Here is a 17199-nt window from a genome sequence, read left to right as displayed (position 1 = left end):
TGCACCTGTAATCCCAGCTCTTGGGAAGTTGAAAACAAGCAGAACACTACAAATCCAATCTGGTAATGAGACCCTGAATACACTGTAGACCCTTCCCTAAAAATACAGGGTAAAAAAGTATGTTTTGTGGGTAACTCAGGTACAACCAATAGTATAGGTGCAGTGATAGGTGTTTTTCTGAAAAGGCAAATAACTCCTGATAAAGTTGCCAATGAAGCATTAGGCAGTCTTTCCTCAGTGTGAATACATTCTTGGAAAATTCATTGTGCACCCATACCCATACCATGCAAAGCAATGCCTTATGTGTTTATGTAAATAAAGGTAACAGAATGCACTCAAATAAGTAGGGATATTTCCACCCATAGATCAGGCAAAAATATAAAATGACACAGTTGCTTTGGAAAAAAAAGTCTAGCAGTTTAAACAGTTACCATATGACTCAGGGAATCCACTCCTATGTACAGCATGTGCCTAACAGAAATGAAAGTAAATGTGCATGCTGAGTGTGTACACAAGTGCCAAAAGAAACAATCATGATAACTAAAATATGCATATTATCCAAATATGCATCAGTTGATGAATATATAAGTAAAATATGGTATATGTTGCAATTAAATATTATTTGGATTTCAAAGGAAAGGAATAGTGATTCATAAAGAAATCTTGAAAATGTTATGTTGAGCGAAAAAAGCTACTCACCAAAGGTCACATTCTATTTCATTCCATTTATGTCAAATATCTGGAACAAGCAAATTTATAGATACAGAAATAAGTGGTTTCCCAAGGAGGTTATGCAGGTGCTAAATGTCTTGGATTTTAGAGTAGATAGGATTAGATGTTCTAAGATTGATGATAGTTATAGTTAACCTTAAAAGACATTCATTTGTGCACTTTAAATAGGTGAGTTCTACAATATGTAAGTTAGATCTGTTAAGCTGTTAATTAAAAAAATACAGTCCTATAGATCAGAAGGTGATGTTTTATTGTGTTCAACAGATTGCTGTTCTTTTTAAACTTTTTAATTTGTCAGATACTAGCATCTCTTCCACTTATTCCTTCAAACCACCGCAACAGTAACAGCCCCTTAAATTTCTTCACAGGGTGCTAGTTTTACAGGCAACCATGAACAACTGGACCAAATTATTTACATAAACTCATACTTCTTTACCAGTGATTGGTTTGGGAATTCAATTTTATTTATTTATTTATTTATTTATTTATTTATTTATTTTGTGTGTGTGTGTGTGTGTGTGTTTCTAACAGTGCATTGGAAATTCATATTTATGCCAATAAGTAGTTTTAAACCAGAGTAGGCACATGACTGATATTGGCCCTACCAGAGTAAAGAAGAGACTTTATTAGGTGCTCTTGGAGAGAATCTCATTGTCTTTCTCTAACTGGGCTGACAGGACAATGCTCATGTGGTGGCACACGCCTGTAATCCCAGCACTTGGGAGGATGAAAACAGGAGGATCACTATGGGTCCGATCTGTGTGGTGAGACCCTGTGCTAAATAAAAAAAAAAAAGTTTGTGAATAGATATAGGCAATAGGAAATTAAATTACAGGAATGAACTTCAGGTATCATTGTAGCCATTACCAAATGGCTGTGAAAGGCAAGCGGAACCAGCTTCAGAATGAAGCTGGTGTGCATGGAGAGGCAGAGAGAATCTGGATCCACTGCTATACCACTCAACCAACTCTACAGCCAGTCTTACCTCTGGACTGCATGTTATGTCAAATGATAAACTTTCTCATCTTTTTAACAACTGTGAGGCCTGCTTTCTGTGAATTAAAAATTGAAGCACACAGAGGACAGATTGTGAAGTTTATTACTGCCCAAGATAAGGCATCAGAACCTCTGTCTCTTCCTGGAAAGTGCTCCAACTCTGCCAAAGAGGTGCAAAAAGTAGAGTCATTCTTCCCTCAAAGGAAGGGAAATAACAAAGAGCATTTATTAGGACATCAACTGAAAGATTAGAGCTTAAGTTAAGGTTTACATCTATAATGTGAAATTGGCAAAAGAAACTGATTCAACAGCTAAGGCAAAGGGAACAGCTACAATGATACCTGAAGTTCATTCCTGTATTTTAATTTCTTATTGCCTATATCTAGTCACAAACTTTTTTTTTTTTATTTAGCACAGCGTCTACAGGGTCTCACTACACAGATCGGACCCATAGTGATCCTCCTGTTTTCATCCTCCCAAGCGCTGGGATTACAGGCGTGTGCCACCACACCCAGTCTCAATTGCCATGTCAGTGTGCCCCGGGGGCAGGGCTAGTACCACACACTGGGGATCGAACCCTGGACCCTGCACCTGCCTGAGCAAGGGCGTTAGTCCACTGAGCTATCTGACCAGCCCTTCCTTTTCTTTAGGTAATAATTCTAAATTCTTTTTGATATTCTTTCATTGGCAGGTCCAATATCCAGTCTTTAAAATTCTTTCTCTCTAGAGTTTCTACTACTTGTCACTCTTAGTGCCGTTTCATTATGTGCCAGATCACCTTTAAGTACACGTTGGTCATTATCCCTGAAAAACATTTAAGGAGATTCCATGTGACTTATCTTGAAGATGTCTTTCTCTGAAGAGGAACTAAGTCTACCTTTAGCACATGCATAGATGCATATTCCAGGATTACTTTAATGACAATTACTGAGGTGAGACCATTAAGGACCTCATAACTGAGGAGCATAGGATCTGCTTCATGTTTTTTCTTGCCATTATTGGACACTTATTCTATACAACTTTTTCTAAGCATTTTGAATGCACTATCAACCCAAATATCACAGAAACTCTGTGATGCAAGTACTACAGTTATTGGAGAAAAATCCAGAGCACAATCCCTAAGGGATAAATCACCCCAAAGTCCAATACTCAGCTAGTAGAAGAGATACTAAAATCTCACAACCAAAAGTCATATATATTGTGGCCTAATTGCTAAAGAAGTATTTAATGACTACATGTGGGTAATATAAAGCTACAATTATTGTGAATTCAAAAAAGATAAAAATCCAACTGGTTTTAGCTTTTGAGATGTAGCCCTCCAAAGTTTATTTCACTCTGCTCTGTACAGTTGGATTGAATATGTATGGTAGTGAAACATCAAGAAAAATTTTAAGATACAGTTCAATGTCATGCACACAGCAGTAGGCCTAGGTGAAACCCTCAAAAGAGTAGACCTCTAAGAATCATAAATACTCCTCAGTTTAACACTAAGTGTAACATTATTTTTAAGAAGAGAGACAATTTTGCAGAAGTCCCACCAATAACAGACTGAGTTATTTAGGAAAAAAGTTGAGGAGATACTTCTTAGAGTTTCCATGTAAAATTAATGCAAAGAATAACTGAACTGAAGGGTTCCAGATGCACCTTAAGGAGCTGAAGCCACTGTCCAGCTTCCCTAGCCAGATACCCATTGTGTGGGGACCATGCCTGTGGCAATAAGATGCAGTGTCAATTGGACTTTATTTGGGATCCACCCGGAGGACTGGTAGAGCACACACGTGGGTGGACCTGGGTAGGTCATGCAGGGGACCTTCAGTACAATACGGGAACTCTGGCCCCTTCCTCTAGGGTGCTGTTTCCCTGCTTTGTGGCGACCATGTACCGAGCAGGTTGGCTCCACCACACCCTGCCACCGTGCCAGGAAGCCAACCAGCCATGGGGTGAAGCCCCTGCAATTGTGAGCCAAATTAAACCTCTCCTCCTTTCAGTTGTGGGTGTCTGGTACTGTGTTTCAGCAATGGGTAAAGTGACTAAGCCAATGCCTCAATTGCTCAGGGGCTAAGTGTACAGATATCTAGGCCAATCATGCACCTGCACAGGTAACTAGTCCATCATGCACCTGGGCCACTGAAGATCATTCCAGACTGGACTGTAACCCTTAATTGGCTCTGAGCTTCTAAAAGGCAGGGACAATTGATCTTCATGAATACTCAGTACACTGATAAAAAGGCATACTCACCCATCTGTTCAGGCAGAAATTAGTTAATACACATGTACTCATTTACTGGTCACTGAGGAAAAACTGGTAAACAGGAAACTTGCATATTCCTGTTATTTTTATGGTCTTAAGAGGTAAATGGTCCTACGAAGAAGATACATTCACCAAATTATACGAGTCAAATGTGTAACAAGATTCTGATCAATGTGATTAAAGAAAGTAATTCAGGACACTGAGAATTTGATCTATGCTCCAGGCTCAGGGGAGACTGGACCTTTGAGTTCAGATCTTACAGGTAAAAGAGAAAACAAGCAGAGAAAAGAAACCATAGTTGTAAAACCAAAGGAAGTGTTACACATGGGAGTTGATTGTTTAAAATTTTGACTTATAAATAATTGACTGACTCAGAATAAAACTAACATCTCTATGGCACTTAATAGATTCCTGGTACTATAGTGGGAATTGTTCTAAGGGCTTAATTTTATGAGCTCATTGAACCTCCCCACTACCCTGTGTGGTGGATATTATTGTTTCCTCTATTTTATAAATGTGGAAGCTGAATGTCAAAGAAAATGTATATCATGCCCTAAGGTGAGGAACTATCAAATGGTGAAGTTGAGATTTAGAGTTCAGAACCAGACTGCAGGCAGGAAAATAGGAATTTTCCGTCGATCCATGAAATCACTGGACTAATACAGTGATGATCTAAGACAGGGAGCACAGTTCTACTTTTGCAACTGTGAGACCCAAGAGCCAAGTCTTTTAAAATATGCCAGCTACTCGGAGGAACAGAAATGTAAGGAAGAATGTAAGTGAATTAAGTAGGTATTTGCATTTTTAAATTTAAAATGTTCCTGGAAAAAACACTGTTCAATTTTATAAATTCGTGGTGAAAAAAAAAAAAAAATAGAGAACAATAAAACTATACTTGTGGCCAAATCAGACGAAAACTTTAAAATTGAAGTAGAAATAATCAGTGTTGTTTCTTTTGAATGGCATCGTCTTACATCTGAAGGATTTTCTCTAAACGCCAGGAACATCATTTCTTGTATTTTTCTCTCTCTCTCTCTCTCCCATGCATAAGCAACCCCATTTGTGTCTTAGTCTCCAAGTGTAAGATACACTGAGAACGGTGAAACACTGGAAAATCCCTCATTTCTTTGCCATAAGGATAGACATAAAGGCCTTGCAGCAACATTTATTTTGGTTGCCAGCCCAGGCTTTGTTTCCTGTCTGACGCTCCCATTTGCGTGAACCCAGAGCCAAGTGCAGTTCTAGGGTCGGTCAGGAGACCCCGCAGGCTGGCGGCCAGCGCGCTGCTGTCGCTAGTTATCTTCACACAACCGGGGAGTCTTTTATTACGGGATTTTGCCCTTCAGTTCTTCGGCTGAAGTCTTTAGGGGGAAGATTCCAGGGCGAGCCTGCTGAGTCTCTTAAAATCGCCTTTCAGGCGCTCCTCCCGCCCCTCCCCCACCCCTGCTTCCTTTCTCTCTCGAGTCCCTTTTTCTGGCTGCTTCCTCCCAGCTCCGCTGCTCCTCTTGGCCACCCTTAAGAGCAAGAATTGGCAGGCCATGAATCAAAATGGGCTATTTTTGCTCTTGCTGTGAGAATGTTTACAACATACTGAACACTCCGCCTGTGGTTTCACGTTGTATATACTTTCAGGGATACGGACTGATTTGCGAATTCAGTGAAAGACTGTGAAACCAGAGGAGGGCCTTCTGCATATGCACAAAGGCTGAGGGGACGGTCTTGGCACTCAAGACTCACTGGGCATCAAACCCGCGAGCGTGGACCTGTGGAGCAAGCTGTGCTGACCAGCTTTGCTTCCTAATCACGCTGATTTTAGGGCCCGTGGCTGAGTGTTGTGAAAGAAAAAATTTAAAGCTAGTTGCACAGAGCAAGGAATTCTGTTCACACTCTCTGTGGCCTGATCAGATTATTCTTCCTTCCCACCCAACCAAGCTTCCTCCAAATGTTTTGGATGCATGTACCAGTCTATTAGAATCCACTTAATCTTGAGGAGATTTCACCATGAAATATGAACACACCGAATTTTCCATTCCACCTCCCCTATCATATTCCTAGCATATTGGATTCTCTTTGAATAGCATTTAACTGTTTTCATATGGGCTATAGCCGAAATCCTGAAAGATTTGAGATAGACAATATTTTCACTACATTAAAACATGATCAATTTTTCTTTTTTTCTATTCTTTTTTATTTTTTTTTTTCTTTTTGAATTTTACTCCAAGTTGTAAAATGAGATTAAAAATAAGATGAAGGCCAATCTAATTTTCTTAGAGTCTCCTGCTGATTTATCAGCTGATAGCCCATCTGAGGTATTCAAGCCAATTAAAATAGTTGACAAAGTCTTGCTCAGTGGATAAATATGAGAAGCGAATGTCCATGAGGTCTTCTTTTATCTGTGGCTAAAATCAGAGGGAGCTGGGCAGGCTGGCTGGTGTTTGTCGGAGGCAGAAAGGAAACAGGCCCCCAGGGTTAACTAAAAACTGTACTAGAAGCAGGTATTCCTCCCACACAAGAGCCTCAAGCACAGCCACTCCCGTGCGGTCACTGCACACAGAGGGGGCCTGAGCCCTCCTGGCCTGCGGCCTCTGCCCAGGCTGAATTTCCTCTGAGGTTTTGCCGCTCTGGGCTCTATGAAGCCTTCTCTTGGTGAGTGGCAGCTATTGTCTACGCGTTCTGCTGCCTCTAGCCAGGCAACACTGGGCCTCTTGTTCCATCTGCCTGGAGATTCTGTCATTTCAACAGCACAGAGCGTGGGCCAGGCCAGAGAGTTACTGCCTTGTTCAACTGGATTTTAAAAACTGGTTAAACAGGGCTACAACTTGGTTTTAAACCTGCTGTTTGTGTTTTGTTTTTGTGTTTGTTGTTTCTCTTCTGTTTAGAATGTCTCTTTGCTCAATTTAGGACTGTAAAAACTATCAGAAAAGGAAAAAATGACACAAAGTTTAGGGAGATTTGTTTGTACTGGCACAGCCATCTTACCTTTAACAAAGGATTTCTTCAAAATTCCTGACCCTTGCCAAAGGCACAGGCCACACTCTGCTACAACTGCTTGTTTGAGGTCTGACTGGACACTAAACGTGTGGTTCTCAGACTCCCCCACATGTCAGAACTGCCGGCTGGGCTTGTCACAGTGACTGCCATCCTCCCTCGCTGTGGCTACGGGAGCTGAGGGAATTTATCTTTCTAGTAAATTCTCAGTTTGTACTGATACCACTGGCCAGAAAAGGGCATGCCAAGCACAAGCACTCTACACAAGATGGTGAGACGGTGGGCTCCCCGAAGATAGGACCAGGCTCACGCATCCGAGATTCATAATCTTGTCCTGTGTCTGTTACACTTAACTATTCCAATAAGTGATGAGTTCTATATGTTCATTTCATTGATGTTTGTTCAATATTTGTAATGCACCAGAATTTGTTCTGAGCTCTGAATAGTCTCCTCTGAATAAGGCAAGCTCTGTGTGCTCAGAGTTTCAATTCTATAAGGTAATAAGGTTTTTAAAAAAGAAAAATGTATAAAGTGATTATTTGCAAAAACTGCTAAGAGGAAAATGAAAGCAAGGCAAGAGAATCCAGGGTTAGGCTTTGTTAGAAGAAGTGTATCTCATCCTCTAAGGAAAAGACAGTTGTAGAAAACTAAATGAAAAGTGAACAAACCATGTGAAAATTTATTGGAGGATGATTTCAGGAGGAAGGAACAGCAAATGCAAATGCCTGCAGGCAGGAGTAACTTTGGCATTGCCAAGATGCATCAAGAGAGCAGAGTGTGCAGTGCAAAGTGTGTCAAAGGGAAATGGGTAGACGAGATGACCAACCTGGGAGGCTAGGGGTCAAGTCCATGTTGGAATAAAAACCTGTGCTATTGGCAAAACATCCAGGACATCCATCCAGAGAACAGAGAAAAGAGGACCGAGGGATAAGCTCTCAGTCACCACTTGTGTGGAGTGAAGAAAGAACCCAAAAGCAAGTGTCTGTAGAAGGAAGAAGTGGTCACCTGTGTTGTAGACCTGTCGGTGACCAAGCATGAGAAGCTCTGAGAGCTGCCCATAAGATGTGGCAAGACGCAACACCTGAATGACCTTGAGAAAGTCAATTTCAGTGAAGTGGTGGCAATGAGACTTACCCCTGACTAGGATGCTATAGGAAACGATGGTACCTGGGGCAGAGGGTGAGTTTAGTGTTCTAATGAGAATTGTAAAATTAAGGAGCACAGAGAAATGGGACAATGATAGGGGATATAAAGCAGGACTTAGGCATGTTCTAAAAGAAAAAAGCTACTTTATGCTGTTTGTAATCCAGTAAAGATAACTGAAAAGAAAAGGGGAAATGGATTATACAGAGGAGACCAGAATCCACTGCGGGAGAGAAGTGTGGGAGCTGGTGGGAAAGGAAGGGGCCCAGCACATGCGGGAGGGGTTGCACTGGACCCAACAGAGCCATAAAGCAAGCCTTAGCAGGCGATTACAGAGCAGCCCATGCTCAGACGTGAGTGCAGAAGTAGGAGGTTGCTCTCCCACCTCATAATTAGAGGGGTAAGCTGTGGCGTATGGGTTAGTAGCAGACTGCCTGCCTCACAAGCACGAGTCCCTGGATTTCACTCCCAGCACAAAACAAAAAGAAGAAAGGCAGAAGGAAAAGGAACTATAATAAGCACCAGAGAATCATCAAGGTGAGTAGAAAGAATAAACTAAGTCAAGAGGACATGGCTGTCAACTTAACAGACCCCACCTGACATTGCTGGCTTTATGTATAACAAGGATCCCATCAGTAGAGTGAAGGTTCATGCATTTGTCCTATGATTAAATGTGCCTGCTGCGGATCAAGCATGAGCTGGCAGAGGCTAGGTTGGATATGTGGTAAAGGATGGCATGGGCCAGGTGAGGGGCCAGGAATTCGAAGCATGTGCAAGGAAGGAACAGCACAGGGAGCCTTTGAACTTTCACCTGGGGACCAGGGAAAGGAGGGCAGCAGAGGTGTCTGGGAGGAAACCCAAGTGGCAGGATTAATGAATGGTTAGAAGTCTTGGAGGATCACATGGAGTGATTACTAGAGCTGGGAAATGAACCGGAAGGCAAGAAGGAAGTATAGCTCTTGGTGATGGCAACAAAGTGAACATGGAACTCTGGGAGTGGACTGATTGGGATGAGATGGAAGAAAAGATGGCTGAAAGTGATGAGGCTGGTAATCAAGAGACCAGCCTGTTGGCAGGATCACAGAGCCAAAGGGGAAAAACCCAAAAGAATCCAAAGTAGTAACTTACAATTCAATGTATAACCACTAACTACCTGCAATCTGGGTTTTGTACCAGAAGAAAAACAAATAGTATAAATCTTTTAGACTCTAGAAACTTATAAACATGAAATATAAGAAAGATTCTATGATGGAAAACACAATCTGTTTTATAAAAAGCACACTTGTCACACAAAACAAAATATGCATGTAAACATAATGAAAACTGGACAGTTGTTTTTATTTTTTTGTCTTCTTTCTAATGAAAAAAACCTTCCGTAAGCACACATATGCTTAGAATGTTCACAATGTTAAGAAGGGGCAGGATAAGTGATTTTTGTTATCTTGAAAAATTCCACATTAAACAAGTGTCAGATGACTACAGGTAATTCCCTGTGTTCTCAATAGCAGGGGTACTTGGCTATCTCTAGTTTCTTTTTGCATTTATCTATTCAGTCCTTCTAATAAACCTATAAAGTTCCAGAAATACTCTGGAATTTCACAATTCCTCATCATTTATCTTGTGTATGTGCTAACTCTTGCTATCAAATTTATTGTACTTTTTGATAGCTTTTAGCGACAGTGATGGTGGCGATGTTGGTGTTGCAGCAGAGAAGCAAAAATGACGGGGGCGCGGGGAGGGAAGCCTTTACTAAACACACAGAGGTGATCGAGGGCAGGGAGATGGGCAGATCCTCTGACCTGAGACAGAGAAGATGAAACTTTCTGGACTTTTGCTGGGGACAGAGTTTGAGGGGCAGATTCAGTGACACGCAAGGAGCTGATTGGAGGCTCCCTTGTGTGGGCAGGAAAGGTAAAAGGAAGTTGTACCAGGGCCGGAGTGGGGAATCAGGAGGAAGTGGTCACTGGGGAGAATCAGCTGTTGTTTTGGGGATTTAGCCATATTGAATTAGGGGCATGATAAGTTAGCAGCCTGTATTCAGTCCATAACCTATCACTTTTGACGTTGTTTCTTAAATATGTGGGCCATCACTGAAAGTAAGCAGGAATCCCTGGCAGATGCTCTGTGGACTCACCTTATTTTTTCCTACTATTTAGATCTTTCCTCTTATTTTCTTCAACTATTTTAAAATTATTTTTGTTTAAAGTTGTTTGTGCTTTTGTGAGCCTCTTTGAGTCCTATTCAAAATAAGACTGAGATTATATAAGTAATGTAAAAGCCATTAGTAAAACTGACTTTAGAAAACAAACAGCATTTTGGCACAGATTCTGGAAATTCTAGGACTGGACTTTCTAGGTGATATTTTCCCAAATATCCTTCTCTTCATCACTGGCCACTACTTTTCTCGTACAGCTTTGATCCAGCCAGGAAGCCAACAAGTAGCATATATTCTCAGCTTTTCATAACTGAAAGAATGCCTGAGACAAACTGGTAAGCAGTGGAGGTCTGTTTAGGGCCGTAACTTCAGAAATTTTGATTCCTGCCTGTTGAGCTCTGTCTCTGTGGGCCTGTGCTGGCACCATACATCATAGGAGAAATACAACAAGGAGGTCTCTTGCTCTCATGGTGACTAGAGGCAATGAGAGAAAAAGGTACAGGGGCCCAATATCCCCTTCAAGGGATGATCCAAATGATCTAACTTGCTTCCCATAGGCCATAGCTCTTAAGTCCACCACGTCCCCTTTGCAATAGGCTGACAACGACATTTCTAATGCATGGACCTTTGGGGGAAATTCAAGATCCAAACTATAGAATAATGATAAAAACAAACACTAGAAGTGTTAGCAATCTCAATAGAAAAAGTGCTTCTTTTTCCCCATTAATACCTTGCTTCATTCTAGATATCAACAAACCAACCCATGTTGCTACTGCAATGTCATGTCCTATCAAATAAGAATGGACCACACATCCATCCATGAGGTGAGGTTAATGCTATCCCAAACAGACCTGCATAGTCTGACAGCTGTGGGGAGGAAGCAGCCTTTATAACAGAAAATTAGAATGATGTGTTAAAGAAAGCAGTCTATATCATGGGAGATGTCACTTGGACAAATTTAGAGTCCTATTATGGTGACAGATTGTAGGTACTAAAATTGACGTAAGAAGGCTAGGGCCAAAATGTTGGCTTTCCTTGTTCTCTAATTTAAGACTCAGGACATATGAGAAATTGTACTGTAACATCATGTAACTCAGTAGTGTCCCAAATTTTCTGATCAAGGAGATTATGGGGCCAATGAGGAAAGTGATCGATGATGTAGAGTGTGCCTAAGGAGAGTCACATGGAGAGAAAAAATTCTCTCAAGCTTTCACAGAGAGCACTTTGGCCAAGCAATGGCCATGACTCAACCATATGGATGACACTGACAAAGGTTATACAATCTGAGGTACAGGATCTCACAATAAATCCTGAGGGGATTTCACTGACCTTATCAGACCCAAAAGCTACAACTCTTGTTGCATAGGTCTTGTTTTACCTTGGTCTTCACCATACAACAGAAAAGTATAAAAACAAAGTATAAGAAGTAAAGCCATGATGTTATGTTGAGCTGTAGGGGACTCAGGTCAATGATTTCTGACATTGCTAGTCAAGCAGAAGACCCAATACTATTATGGACTACTGGACTCTTTTAGAATATTTTGCTGAGTTAACACACCTATAATATTCAAATAACGGAACTAAACAAAAAAAGGGTATACAGATGAATGTCCATTTTGTATCTGTGTATTCAAAGTGGTTAGGATAGATATATAGTTACATTCTCTTAATGAATAGAGGGATTTGTTCTAATAGTGTTTGTAAATAGGATATCATGTCTGCATCTTGTACAGCAATTAACCACTAGGAAGAATGTATGCAATGTGTTAATTATCGAAACTGTCCTACCAATTTGGTTTGAAACTGTCTCATTGCTATTTGTTTCTCAATAAAATTATGGGGAAAAAATTTCACTTTGACTTACTATGTGCTAATATCTGTAGTTTGCACAATTACATAGAAGACAGCAATTTGCAAAAAAATACATGGTTGAATAGCTCTCTTCTTGTCCTTAATGTGTGGTTTCCAATGTCTTACCAATTATTTTTATACTCTTTAAAATAACATAGGGGCCGGGGAGATGGCTCAGTGGAATAAGCGCTTCCCTGGCAAGTGCAAGGGCCTGAGTTCAATCCCCAGTTCCACCAAAAAATAAAATAAAATAAAATAAAATAAAATAAAATATAAAAAATAAAAAGGACAAGGAAAACAATAAAATTTTATAAATAAATAAATAAATAAATGAAATTGATGTAAGGTAGTGCATATGTGACAGGTGCCAAGACATGATTCAGATATCATCTATGTTACAGGACTTAGGAGGAAGATGTCATTTTGTATGAAATATTTCACATTCAATTATAATTTCCTGAGGACTAGACCCTGTCCAATAAGTTTGAGATGCATTATTCAGCAAAACAAATAAGGGTTACTGCTTTCTTGGTGTTAACTCCATTAATTAACTTATTATTAATATGAATTATTTCAGGCTGGTTACTTTATTTGGCTCCTGATATGGAGATTCAACATCCAGGAATGGCACATGCATCAGCTCATCTGTGGCAAGGACTTCATGGTGGATGGCACCAGAATAAAAAAGTAGAGAGACTATATGGTAAGAGAGGGAGCCAAAGTGCATCAATGGTCCAGCCTCTCAACCTCTCATGAGGTGCCCCTTGTAACTTTGCTACTTTAAGGACCAAGCTTCTGATGCTTAAGTGCTTTGGGATTGTGATCAAACCATATCCATACCATAGTATTAACACTAAAGACAGAAAGTCTGTATGTAACACAAGCCCAGGACTTACATGTAGAAAACCTAGATGTAAAATAAGTACAGTTTATTAGAAAGTGATGGATAGTAGGGAAACAGGGAAGTGGAGTAAGACAAGAGATGGGAAATATAGTGCCACAAATTAGGGTGGGACTCCAAGAGAAGCCAACATTTGCTTACCATGTGAAGGAGCAGGGATAATGAGCCATGTGGATATCGGAGGGACGTGCAGAAGGACCAGCCAGGGAAAGACTTGCAGTAACAATGTGCCTGGAACATTTCAGCAACAACACCGAGGTTAATGTAGCTGGAATGGATCAATTAAATATGAGAAGAGAAAAAGGTCAAGTCAGAGACGGTCAGGTGGGGAAGTGAGAAGTGGACCAGATCCAGTCAGATCTTTCTGGTCTACATGTGCACTTTGACTTACAGTGAAATGGAGCCTTTGCAAGGTCTGGCAGAGGAGTGGCCTCTTCTGATGTGCATTTTTAAGGTATCATTCTGGGGCTGCTATGCAGAGGATGAGCTATAGGTGAGTGGAGTGGACAAAAACAGGTAAAACTACTGGGAATAACCCAGGGATGAGACGATAGTGGCTCAGACTTGGGTAAGAACAATAGAGGTAGCATTGAGCCAGGTTCTGTATGCGCAATGAAGACAAAGCTAATTGGATTTTCTCTTCATAAAGGATATTAGCTTTAGGAAATTAACAGTAAATTTAATAGAGAGAACAAGAAAAAAAGCAGAAATGAAAGGCAAAGCATAAATAAAAATCACAGTGAACTATAGGCTATCATAAGAGGAGGATTTGATTGGAGTGGAGAACTGATACAGGGAAAGAATAGCAAGTTCATTTGGAGCCAGATGTTAGATTCCTTCAGTGTTCAGTAAGGATTTCAGACCACATCCTGTTCTTAATGGGACTCTGAAGTATTCGGAGGAGAATACCACGACAGAACGTTAGACCTTAGGGAAATGAATTGAACTTGGGAGTCAGTGCAGGGGGAGGTTCTGGTGGCAAGGAACTCTCTTATGGAATTTTTAATAACTGTTTTAACCAATGTGATAGCATTATGTGGGGATTAAGAGAAGAAGCTTTAGTAGGAGACTAGCATGGCTGAGACTGTGGCTGTATCCTATTGTCCATGAGCATGCTAGTTAGCCTCTCTGAATCTCCCTTTGCTAATTTGGAAAAGTGGGATAACTATACCTACCACAAAGAGTAACTGTGGGCTTCAAATCAGATAACAAACATCAAAGTGTTAGATCCTCAGCCTAGCACAGCCTGAATATTTAAAAACCTATTTGTGATCAGTGTGATATTTTAAATTCAAACAGAATGGAAGGAAATAATAAAGGTCAAGGGAATAAAGAAATTTTAAAAATCACCATTGGAATACCCCAGTAATAATTATGACAGACAATTTCCACTAATGAATGTTAAAATTTATGGCCAAAAGTTGAAGGAAAGTAACATATAAATATAGTCTCAAAATATCTGCCCCAAGATACTTACTAGTTATGAAGGGAAATATATTAACTTTAGAATGGAAAGACCCAAGATACATCACTCAAGTGGCTAAGATGAATGTCACCATTGTCACATTGTAGGATATTAAAGGATAATTACAACAAATGTACTGACAGATCCTGTCAGTGACAGGAGGCATCTGCAGGAAGACTCATAAAAAAGCCCATAGTTTAGCTAATGGTACTAATGTTGATCCCTTCATTTGGTCAAATGAAACGTAGTAATGTTAGATTTTAATATTAAGAGAAGCTGAATAATGGGTAGATAGGAACCCCCTATAGTTCTTCCCTTTTCTGTAAGAGTAGAACTTTTCAAGATAAAAATTTTAAATATTCTGGAAGAAACTCTTGAAAGGGTACCACAAAAGGAAGACTTGATAGTATTTTAGGAGTGAGCAATGATTGTCTTTGAGGAACAGAGTAAGTGGAATCTTAAGCATCACTTTGAAGATTCTTCCTTGGAATGTTTTGCATAGGATCCAGAATTGGAAATTCACTACAATGGAGTTGCTTGGGTGAGTGAGGGAGAGTTTGGGTGTGGGTGTGAACATGAGTGTGTGTGTATAAGTGAGTATATAGGTATCACTTCCATTTTAGACATGTGTACAAAAGGCTTCTAGATGTTGGGTGATGTAAGAAGTGTTAGGTAAGAAAAAGTTTCAGGGAAGATATACCAGGTTAGGAATAAACTATAGAGGATTCTATTTGAGACAACTTTATAACGACTAGGTCCTCAAGGAAGAGGCCTAAGAAAGGTAGTAGGCTCATTGAACAACTTGGCACATTGGCAACTTTCCATTTAATAGGAATTTTTAAAAAGCCAAACATACAAAGACAAGAAAGGAGAAAGAGAAGTTATGTAGCATCATAGAATATAAGTGAGGAGACTCTATAAGGTCAAGCCAGCCTTGGTCAATGCTCTCATGACACCAGGTAGAAAAAGGAACTATGCCAAGAGAATTAGAAAGAAAGAAGTAGTTATTGTTAACAAGATCATATCATCAGACTAAAGTAGACAGAGGTAAGATGTCAAAGGAGTGAGAAGAAGTGAGGTAGAGGCAGGAGTAGCCAGGCACTAGGTCTACAGCCACAAACATGGTCCTAATTAGGTCCTCTGGTCTTAAAGGGAACTGGGAAACCTGATACTCCTTCATTCACTGTTATGTCTTGGATGGTGAATGTCCCTCCAGAGTGTGATGTGTTGACAGTTTTGTCCCCAGACAGCAACAGTGAGAAGTGGGGCTGAGGGGGAGGCCTCAGAGGTCATTTGTGCATACTGCTCTCAGGTAGGGATCAGGGCATCTCTCCTATCACTTCTTAGTTGTTCTCATGGGATGTTAGCTGTAAATCCTGAGCCCAGTCCCACACGGGTCTTTCTGCTTCATTTATCAAGATGTGATTGTTCCCATATTGAATTTGAGAATTGCCATAAGCCAGGTTGTGAAGTACCCAAGATGGCCCTCACCAGAACTTAATTCATGCGAGCACCATCTCCTTGACTATACAAACTGTTAAATAAATAAAAAAAAAACCCTTTTTGGTTTTACCTAGTATGCTTCAGGTATTTTATTACAGTAATGCAAAGCTGCCTAATATACTCATTCATTGAGTGCTTGATGTAGCAGATATATAATGATTGCTGCCTTTGGAAAGCTTCTATATTCTCTATAGAATTCCATATTCTGCATACTGCATTCAGACTATTAGAAGATAAGCTCATACAACAATATCTAACTATTCTTTCAGGAAGAGACTGAGAAAGACATAGATGAGTTAGCAATAATACAACTTTATAGCTCAGCACTATGACAGTGGTTGAGATGCCAATGATTCTATTACGTGATCCAAAGCATTTGATCCACAGTTTAATCTCCTAGGTGCAACTCGTTTTGTAATGTGTTTTATGAAATCCCCCTTTTGTTTCCCATAATGCACAAAGCCTATGACACCACGTTGACTCTGACTGAGCTTCCAGATTTCCCATCATGAACTTCATGAGTAATATGCTTTCTTTAAAAACATCACTCATACATTGCTGACTTTAATTTTATAAATTTTATAAATAAAAAAGTACTGGCTTGTGCCATTTTTTTTAAACAGTAAGCAATCAAAACCTGTAGCTTACAGAGAAAAAAAATATATACACCTAGTTTAATTAGAATAAGGTAAATTTCTTACCCTAAGAAATTCTAGGACTATCCAAGTGTGAGGTAAATCTTGATTTGCGTAAACAAAGCACAGCTTCAAGGAAAACACCTGTACACTGTAGCGACTCAGTAACTATTGAGCCAAGTGTCTAGGAATGGTGCAGCTTGCTTTCGTTGCTCAAACACTTCTAACTGCTGGTTTACAGTGCCCTTAAAACTTAATAAAAAGGAGCAGGGCAGTTCATGAGCAGCTGTAAGAACTCTACCTTGCTAAGAGGCGAGAAATAAGAAACTCAGAGAGGCAACCAAGAAAAGCGATCTCATCTTTCGTAAGTTTTCTAGGACAAGTCAACAGCTTCTGGAAATGCTGACCTAACTTATACTTTGTGACCTCCATCTGCCAAGTTATTTCATACCTCTGGCCCTCAGTGTATACACAGGAATAGCACATGAGTTCTTATTTACTATGCTGAGTTTGACTATTAAATGAAATTATTGCCAGCGAAGTGCTAACATATAGTCTATATATACATATACATATACA

At 40.1% G+C, this 17199-nt stretch overlaps 1 pseudogene; it reads right to left on the bottom strand.

Annotated features, from left to right (window-relative positions):
• Nucleotides 1-10695: 10695 nt before the first annotated feature.
• LOC101578873 overlaps nt 10696-17199 on the bottom strand; it is a 125958-nt pseudogene continuing 119454 nt past the window's right edge.

The sequence above is a fragment of the Octodon degus genome, unplaced genomic scaffold, assembly GCF_000260255.1.
Source record: "Octodon degus isolate 3935 unplaced genomic scaffold, OctDeg1.0 scaffold00030, whole genome shotgun sequence".
Lineage (NCBI taxonomy): Eukaryota > Metazoa > Chordata > Mammalia > Rodentia > Octodontidae > Octodon > Octodon degus.
The sequence above is the reverse complement of the archived record's forward strand: the minus strand, read 5'-3'. Positions and strand labels throughout refer to the sequence as shown.